Source organism: Schistocerca americana, chromosome 3, assembly GCF_021461395.2.
Source record: "Schistocerca americana isolate TAMUIC-IGC-003095 chromosome 3, iqSchAmer2.1, whole genome shotgun sequence".
In the NCBI taxonomy this organism is placed as follows: Eukaryota; Metazoa; Arthropoda; class Insecta; order Orthoptera; family Acrididae; genus Schistocerca; species Schistocerca americana.
The window spans coordinates 867,095,911-867,104,606 of record NC_060121.1 but is presented as its reverse complement, the minus strand read 5'-3'; the positions used below and the strand labels follow the sequence as shown (position 1 = coordinate 867,104,606).

At 43.7% G+C, this 8,696-nt stretch overlaps 1 pseudogene; it reads left to right on the top strand.

The window, feature by feature from the left end:
- The first annotated feature begins 238 nt into the window (after positions 1 to 238).
- Positions 239 to 356, top strand: LOC124607524 (annotated as a pseudogene).
- Positions 357 to 8,696: the final 8,340 nt, after the last annotated feature.

Here is an 8,696-nt window from a genome sequence, read left to right as displayed (position 1 = left end):
AGACGAACTTGGCGGCAACTCGTTGCATTCCAAGATGCTGTGTCAGGATTTCATGACGTGATCCAACTGAACTGTTACATTTTTCTGCAATCTCTCGGATAGTGAGTCTCCGATAGGTACGCACAATTTCGTTGACATTCCTGACGTAAGCGTTAACGATAGACGTTGAAGGGCGTCCTGAACAAGGGCCATTTTTAACTTCCATCCGGCCATTTTTAATCTGTGTTAACCATTTGTGGGCAACGGTCTTGCCGCAGTGGATACACCGGTTCCCGTGAGATCACCGAAGTTAAGCCCTGTCGGGCGTGGTCGGCACTTGGATGGGTGACCATCCAGGCCGCCATGCGTTGTTGCCATTTTTCGGGGTGCACTCAGCCTCGTGATGACAATTGAGGAGCTACTCGACCGAATAGTAGCGTCTTCGGTCAAGAATACCATCATAACGACCGGGAGATCAGTGTGCTGACCCCACGCCCCTCCTATCCGCATCCTCCACTGAGGATGACACGGCGGTCGGATGGTCCCGGTAGACCACTCGTGGCCTGAAGACGGAGTGCTTTAACCATTTGTAAAACCTAGTACGGATTAAGTACTCATCATCGTAAGCTTCCTGCAACATTTGATGTCTCTCTGTAAAGGTAATCTTGAGTTTTACGCAAAATTTAATGCAGACGCCTCGCTCCGCTAACTCTGCCATCTCGAAATTCGCAAACTGTGGACACAACGTTGTATTCAATACAGTACTGAACAATAACTAACAGGAATACAACAATGAAACTTTTTGGCAGTTACGCATTAAACGCAGATGTTTGCCCTGAATCTGGATGAGGAATCAAAATGCCGACCTCCCAAGTGCGGCATGTTTACTTCAAACTGTATACTTCATTACATTTAAACTGTTCACTTAGCACACCTGTCTTTCCACAGTGCCAGAATCGTGGCATTTATTATTTCCTGAGATAACAGCTTAAGACGGGAATCGCTCTGATACAAGCGTATATTAAGAGTCCGTCCTGTCCACCGAAAACAGTCTACATATACACTGTTCTGCGAAACTTAAGTATGAGATACATAAAGTAACAAAACACGGAAGTTGTACGTTACATGGCGTGAGGTTAGAGTGACTATGGCTGGGAAACAACACTTTGAATGGGGAAGAAACATCGGGAAAGTAGAAGAAGGACGAAATGTGACAAGTGTAGCCCATGAGTTTGATACAGCTGACAACATTGTTTCACGTCCGTAGGAGAGGAGGTGGTCAGCCACGGTCAGCTACAGCAACAGAAGACCGCCACATCGTACTCTCTTCAAACTGTAGGTGCAGTTCAAAAATGGTTCAAATGGCTCTGAGCACTATGGTACTGAACATCTGAGGTCATCAGTCCCCTAGAACTTAGAACTACTTAAACGCAACTAACCGAAAGACATCACACATATCCATGCCCTAGGCAGGATTCGAACCAGCGACCGTAGCGGTCGCAGTAGAGGTGGGGGGGGGGGGGGGTGTCTCTGTCAGACGACCAGCAGGTTGCATTCGGTTGACACCCAGACATCAGCGGCACCGTGCGCACTTGTGCCAAGAGATTAAGGACTGGACCAACTTAGAGTGGGGTGGCGTGCTCTTCCCAGGTGAGAGCAGATTCACTCTGAGTGGTGATTCTGGACGTACCCTCATATGGCAAGAGAGCAGGTAATGCACTAAGGCACATTGCGGAACACGATCGTTTTTTGGTCCAGGTGTTATGGTGTGGGCAGGCATAATGTTGTATGGGCATAGAGAACTGTAAATATTTGAGCACAGTACACTCACCTGTCAATGTTATTGTGACACTTTACTCCTTCCCCATGTGCGTCTTTTCGGGGAGTATTCGGCCCTGACTTCATTTTTATGGATGACAGTGCCCAACTAGATCTAACATAAAAAAGTTCAACTGTGTGTGAAACCTTATGGGACTTAACTGCTAAGGTCATCAGTCCCTAAGCTTACACACTACTTAACCTAAATTATCCTAAGGACAACCACTCACACCCATGCCTGAGGGAGGACTCGAACCTCCGCCGGGACCAGTTGCTCAGTCCATGACTGCAGCGCCCTAGACCGCTCGGCTAATCCAGCGTGCACTAGATCTAACAGAGTAGTTGGAACTTGGTGGAGCTTTTGGAAGGAATGGATATTCGGTGATCTGACTGGCCTGCCTGTTGCCCCAACCTAAATCCCATGGAGCATCCGTGGGATGCGGTGTGGGGACGACCACCTGCACCAACGACTGTCCAGCAGTTGTCAACTGTGCTAGTGAAGGAGTGGAACGCTCTACCACAAGAACTCCTTACCTACCCTGTGCCTAGCATGGGAGCACATTGCACATCATTGGTGATCACACACCATATTATGAAACACGTTCTGCTTTTTGTAATGTCCAGGAGACAATCATAAATCGCAGTGACTTAAGTGTAATTATAATTTCCGAATAAAAATGTCATTTCCGTTTCTCTCATTACGTAAGTATTGGAACAAGGCAGGTTCTGCCACAAAGTACTGTTAGCCAAGATGGCGGCGAAGACGTCATCCAAGATGTTGGCGATGACAACATCTATGATGGCTGCTGTGATTTCAGCTGATGACGCAAGTACCGTTATCCAAGATGGTGGTTTTTGATGGGAAGTTTGAATTTTGGCAGGAAAGTGCGATGCCCGCTCCCCCAGAAAAATGGCGGGAAGTTCAAATTCCAAGAGGATAATGCACCACACCACGGTTATCTCTACTGACCAAAGAAAATAGTGGCTAGGTATATCACTTGGGCTACCTCCACTAAACTAAGTCACCTGACTGCCACTTCCTCGTATGAACTGGCGCCAAGTTTGAATTTTGGCCGTAAACACAGATCACTTGTGGTTTCACTGCTAAGATAAGAAAATGGCGCGAAAGAAAGGACACTTGTACTAACCTCAGTCACCTGACCGCCACCTCCTCCTATGGATTTGTGGGAAAAAAGGACTTGGACATAAGTCTTTATTGTTTATTTCATGCATTTGTGCTCGCCATGAGGTCCAGAGTCCAACTGCCTTAGTACATATCGCCACCAGCAGAGGGTGCTCTCATCTGTGACGTAATCCAAGATGGCGGCACCCAATGTGTTCACCATGAGGTCCAAAGCCCAACTGACTTAGTACATTTTGTCGCCCCAGAGGGCACTATTGTGATGTCAGGTGATGACACAAGTACCATTATTCAAGATGGCTGCATACATTTTTTTCGCTATGTGCTCTAGGACTCAGCTACTGCACGATCCCATTAAGATCATCTGCTTTCTCTCTCACACATTTATAATGGGATACGTGGCACGTGTACAGCCAGCAAGTGCACGACGACTGACATCACAGCCTCCACCTCGCATGGACATAAGTCTTCATTATCTGGCAAGCAATGTCTCCACCAAGAGACCCAGACTGCAACTGACCTAGTACACATTACTGCCACCAGAGGGTACTGTCATCTCTCCTGTAACCAAATCCCAGGTGGTGGTCTGTAGGGGAAAAATGGCGCGAAAATGACTCAGCCTGCTCTGAGCTGCTGTATAGAGTAAGGAAGGAGTGCACTCGATTTATTTTTAAACAATTTATTTAGAGAATGAGTATATTTATCACACTGACACAAAACACTAGCCCTGATGTGCTTGCAGTCCCAATACACAGTCTGCAGACATGCAAACAACTCCTAGTTTTCTGAAATAATTTAAGTACAGACCTGTCAACTGCTCCTAAATAATGCAGTACACAGATGTGCAGACACCAAATCAACTCGTAAACTGCCAAATAGTGCATAGCAAAGCCTACAGGCCCTCTCGCTAAATAATGCAACAGACATGCATTCAACACATGCCACAGCCCCTGTGAAGTGATGCAGCTGTCAGCTGTCAAAGCACACATAGGCGTCTGTTCAGGACTGCACGCACCGTCACAGCCGCAACCCGCCACCAGACACAGGGGAAAGTTGTCTCTATTTCCGAGTATACAGTCACAGTTATCCCAATGTCACAGAACTCCAAGGCGCGTTCACGTCTGTCTCATACTCGAGGCACCTCAAGGTAGCACATGTCTTCATTGCTGATGAGAGAATAGCACAGGCTGCTTTCCCCTTAGCGTTTGTAACGGACCACGCGTGACGTGTTCAGCCGTGCGTACCCGCCCCCAGCATGGCTCAGATATCACCTCACCACGAAACGGCCATCTAGAGGACGACAAAGTTAACTCAGATACATTCCTACACTCCAACAGGCCTCTGCATTCGGACAGCTGCTGCCATTAACGGGAAACGTGAATCATTCCCACCACAGGCCATGCATACACGGTATTATTCCAGAAAACCGGTCACATATATTTTTTATCATTATACTTACAATTAAATGTTTACGATCGCGGTCTCAATTGAACGCCATTCGACAATGAACGAAGTATTGGAAATACGACCTTATGTCGGCAGTTGCTCTGCAAATAGAAATATCACTACCTTTCTTATGATATGACATACTCTTCCCTTTGCTATCACAGTTCTCCAAGTGAAATCCGTACCCACCTTACGACTGGACATAGTCATTTCCATTCCACTAACATATAAACTTTTGGACTGTAGTTTGGAGACCTACGCCAAGGCAGCAAAACTCTTGCACTTTGCTTATGTTGTAGCTGTCTCTTATTTAAAATCAATCGATGTGTGGCGTGTAATACTATCCGTTGCAAGAATATGATTTACACCATGCAACGCCTAGTTTCCTGTGAAAAGCCTTGGATCAGAACTTCTTAATGTCAGTTTAGAACTTGACACTGGCCTCGAAGTCATGGCAGAAAAACGAAATGTTTGGCACTGTACAAAAGGGTGTTAGAATACAGTGTTTGAATCATGACCAGAGGGAGCATCTCTTGCGACTTAGTAAGGTCTATGGGATACGATCATTCGCCTAGAGTATAAGTAATCAAACTTTAAGGTGGCCTCTGCAGTGCCTGTATATTTAATAGGCGGCAGTAGCAGCAGCAGTTTGAGGTGTAAATTCGGTGAGGGACGAGGTTTACCGTTAGGAATACTTGGATGGCTGCATGCTACGCCATTCTAGGAAGCATTGCAGAATCTCCATCTCCGTGCTGGAGGCCCACTGCAGCTTTGTGTCATTGCGTTGGCATCGGTGCCTCGGTGACTCCTTAATCGGATGAAGTTTTATAGTTCGTAATTTTTCTACGTCGGGGGTAGAGAATAACGACGATAGCACGATGGGCTGATTGATTTGAATGGACGTAGATCTATTGTACTTGTATCTAGTTTGAGGACATACCACATTGCGCGCATTTCCGCCAAATAGTCAAAACACTGTCCTGTTGAACTAACTCAGATCGTTCTGTTTCTACATGGGCTGCAGAAGGTGGTGGGTATGGTTTTCTCCGACTTCTGCTCAGTTTCGACGTAAATTGGAACGATCACATGTGGAAAGTTGCAAGATGTGTAGGGGGTGACTAAACCGGGTTGTAATTTTACTGTAGCAGACAGGTTCGAGGAAGGTGGCTGGTTTCGAGATATGAGAGTGCCACAAATATGATTCACTTGTGGGTGTGATCTGATGCAGGTATGTTCTTGAATGGAAGGACCTGATTCCAAATGATGGACATCATTTCTAGCGGATAGCGTAACATCTGAAAAAGCTAGTGTACATTTCATACGATCTGAATCGGCACATCATCTACTACTACTGTTTGTGTTCCTTCTCAGTCAGTCATCGCCTATAACTTAGCGGATATATCGCAGAACCTCTGACATGGTATTGAAACACTTATGTTATGTAGCAGCGATGGCGAGGCATGACAGAATCTCTGACCAGAGAGTTATTTATCGTTGCTAGTCTGCGCTTGACCGCGCGAGAGTGCAGTTGCAAGTTGCACTCTGTCGACAGTAGTAGTCCAGTTCAGTTGCAAAGCAGTTGTTGTACGTAGCGAGTCGCGAGAGCATGTAGTTCGTTCGTGTTTGTAGCGCGCGAGAGACAGTCGGAGTCGTGTGTGAGGAGTCGGCGGGCGTCGACATGGCCCTCTGGTCAAGGTTCAGGACGAGGTATATTTTTTAAATAAGGTAATGAAGCAGCATTGCGCATATCTGATAATGTAATGTATGTTAACTGTAATTAATTTGTTCAAGAATTGCCCCAATAATAATTTTGTTCTGAAAGCAATCTTTTAAGAAAATAATCATTACAATTGAAACAATATTTCCTTTGATTTTCCTCCCAGAATCAATTTATCAGGTTGATCTTAATGTTAATTTTGTAGGGACTTAATATTTTTGCACATTGTTATTATCATTGAGTTTTATTGCTGTGGGAAGCTAACTTTTGGCACTATTTGCATTTTTATCCAATTCATATCATTTAATAATAATTACGGGGAGGTTACACTTAGCAGAATGAATATTCAGATTTAAAATATTTTCTTTTACATTTTTGCGGGCAACAATCAGAGCAAAATGCCTCGGACCTTTGGAGGTGACGGAGTCCCACCTCTAACTGACAAACCAGGGACTCCAAAGATACGACTTGGCAAACAAATGGTAATGAGATGGGGAGCTATTAATATCAATGGGGGCTACTCTGGGAAGAAGGTAGAGCTGGCAGAGGCTGCAAGTAAGATGGGGCTGGACGTTTTAGCTGTTAGTGACATTCGGGTAAGGGGTGAGAAAGAAGAGGAAGTGGGAGAATACAAGGTCTACCTGTCAGGAGTCAAAGCAGGAATAGCACAATGGGGTGTAGGGCTTTACATCAGGAAAGAAATGGAACCCAGCGTAGTTGCAATAAGGTATGTAAACGAACGACAATGCTACTCAGTAGAAGAATTTCAGAATACTTTTCTGTCAGCGTACTGGTCGAAGACGACACAGCGCGGAATAAAAGATCAATTAATTACGAGGGCAGTTCAATAAGTAATGCAACACATTTTTTTTCTCGGCCAATTTTTTTTGAAAAAAACCGGAAATTTCTTGTGGAATATTTTCAAACATTCCCGCTTCGTCTCGTATAGTTTCATTGACCTCCGACAGGTGGCAGCAGTGTTGCCAATTTAGCGACTTTGTCGCTACAAATGGCGACTTTTGCCTTCATCTTAGCGACAAAAAAGATCTTTTTGGCGAAAAAAATTATTTAGCGACTTATCTGGCGACTTTTGGAGTACTGACGACTTTTGAAGTACAAATCAAAACTATTTTGGGCCAGTATTTTCATTAACAAAACTAATATTTTAACTATAGAATGGGTACTACACTGACTTTGTTCTAAATTTACTAAGTTAAATTAAGTTCTTAGCAGATCATGTAGTATTGTTCAGCATATAGTAAACCTGAATGTGGGAATTGTCTACAGAGTAAGAAAACCTTGACTATAGAACAATTCATTATTCATTATCCACCAGCCTGTCATCGTCGATAGCGTATCGATCTATAATTCTTCAACTTTTGAACTCCCTTTATTTTCCGAATTGACAAAAAACATACGTAATATTAAGTATAATAAAATACATTTCTGTCCAGCAACCTCTAATTTTTCGAAGTGTTAACTCGCAGTCAAATTATCACCACATTCTCAGTGGTAACGCAAGAACCATTCGGTGGGGGTATCTCAATATTACGTTTTAAACAATGAACAATAGGGCTGATATCGAGTTATCGAGTGAGTAGATTGTTTCATGACCTCTAGTTCGCCTAAGTTTTAATGTATTTTCAGTGATTATAAATTGGTGAAACTTATGTTGTGGTGGCTTACATAATGGATTTACCGCAGAAGAAGAAGCAGTACGCTCAAAAATATCGGGATACGTGGGAAGCAGAACCTGAATTCAATGAGTGGCTGAAACCAGTCGTTGGAGACTTATCCAAGGCAAGATGTCAAGTATATGCAACAGAGTTTTATGCTAAATTGTGTGATATTAGAAAGCATTCGAAAACTATTAAGCATAAACAAAAAATTGATTTAAAAAAACACAAACCACCTTACCTGTGAAAATTGTTCCGAAAACTACAGGTAGAATAGCAAGCAGAGCGGAAGGCGGCCTTTCTTTATTTATTGCTGAACATTGTTCTATTTTAGCTGTAAATCATTTAGGAATACTGTGCAAGAAGGTGTTCTGTGCAAGAAGGTGTTTTCCGGTAATGAGGGCGCAAAAACATGCAATTGCATCGTACAAAGTGCACTCACCTTATAACTGAAGTTTTGGCTCCATATTTTACACAATCATTGGTTGAAGATATAGGTAACCAAAAATACAGTGTACTAATAGATGAATCCACAGATGTATCAATATCTAAAATGCTAGGTGTCCATACATGTATCTTTTCATCATTACTAACTTTACAACAGGAGCGGGTATACAATGTAAAAGGCATATTACTATATACATAACTAGGTCTAGATTGAGTCTTAGCATCTATTCCACAATGCCAGGTCTTGTAAGCGATGACATCTCGGTCGGCAAATGATTCCAATCCACGTAAAGAGGCATTCTCACATCGCACGATAGCGAGAGTAAACCATCCACTTCCAGTACTCCCTGTGGCAACGTCAAGACTGAAATTAACTCGACATCCACGGAAAAAAATCGGTCCATTCAATATGACACTTTGTGCAGTTCCATTTGTGCCAAGTTTATTCTCCAGGCTTAGAGCAGCATTTCTC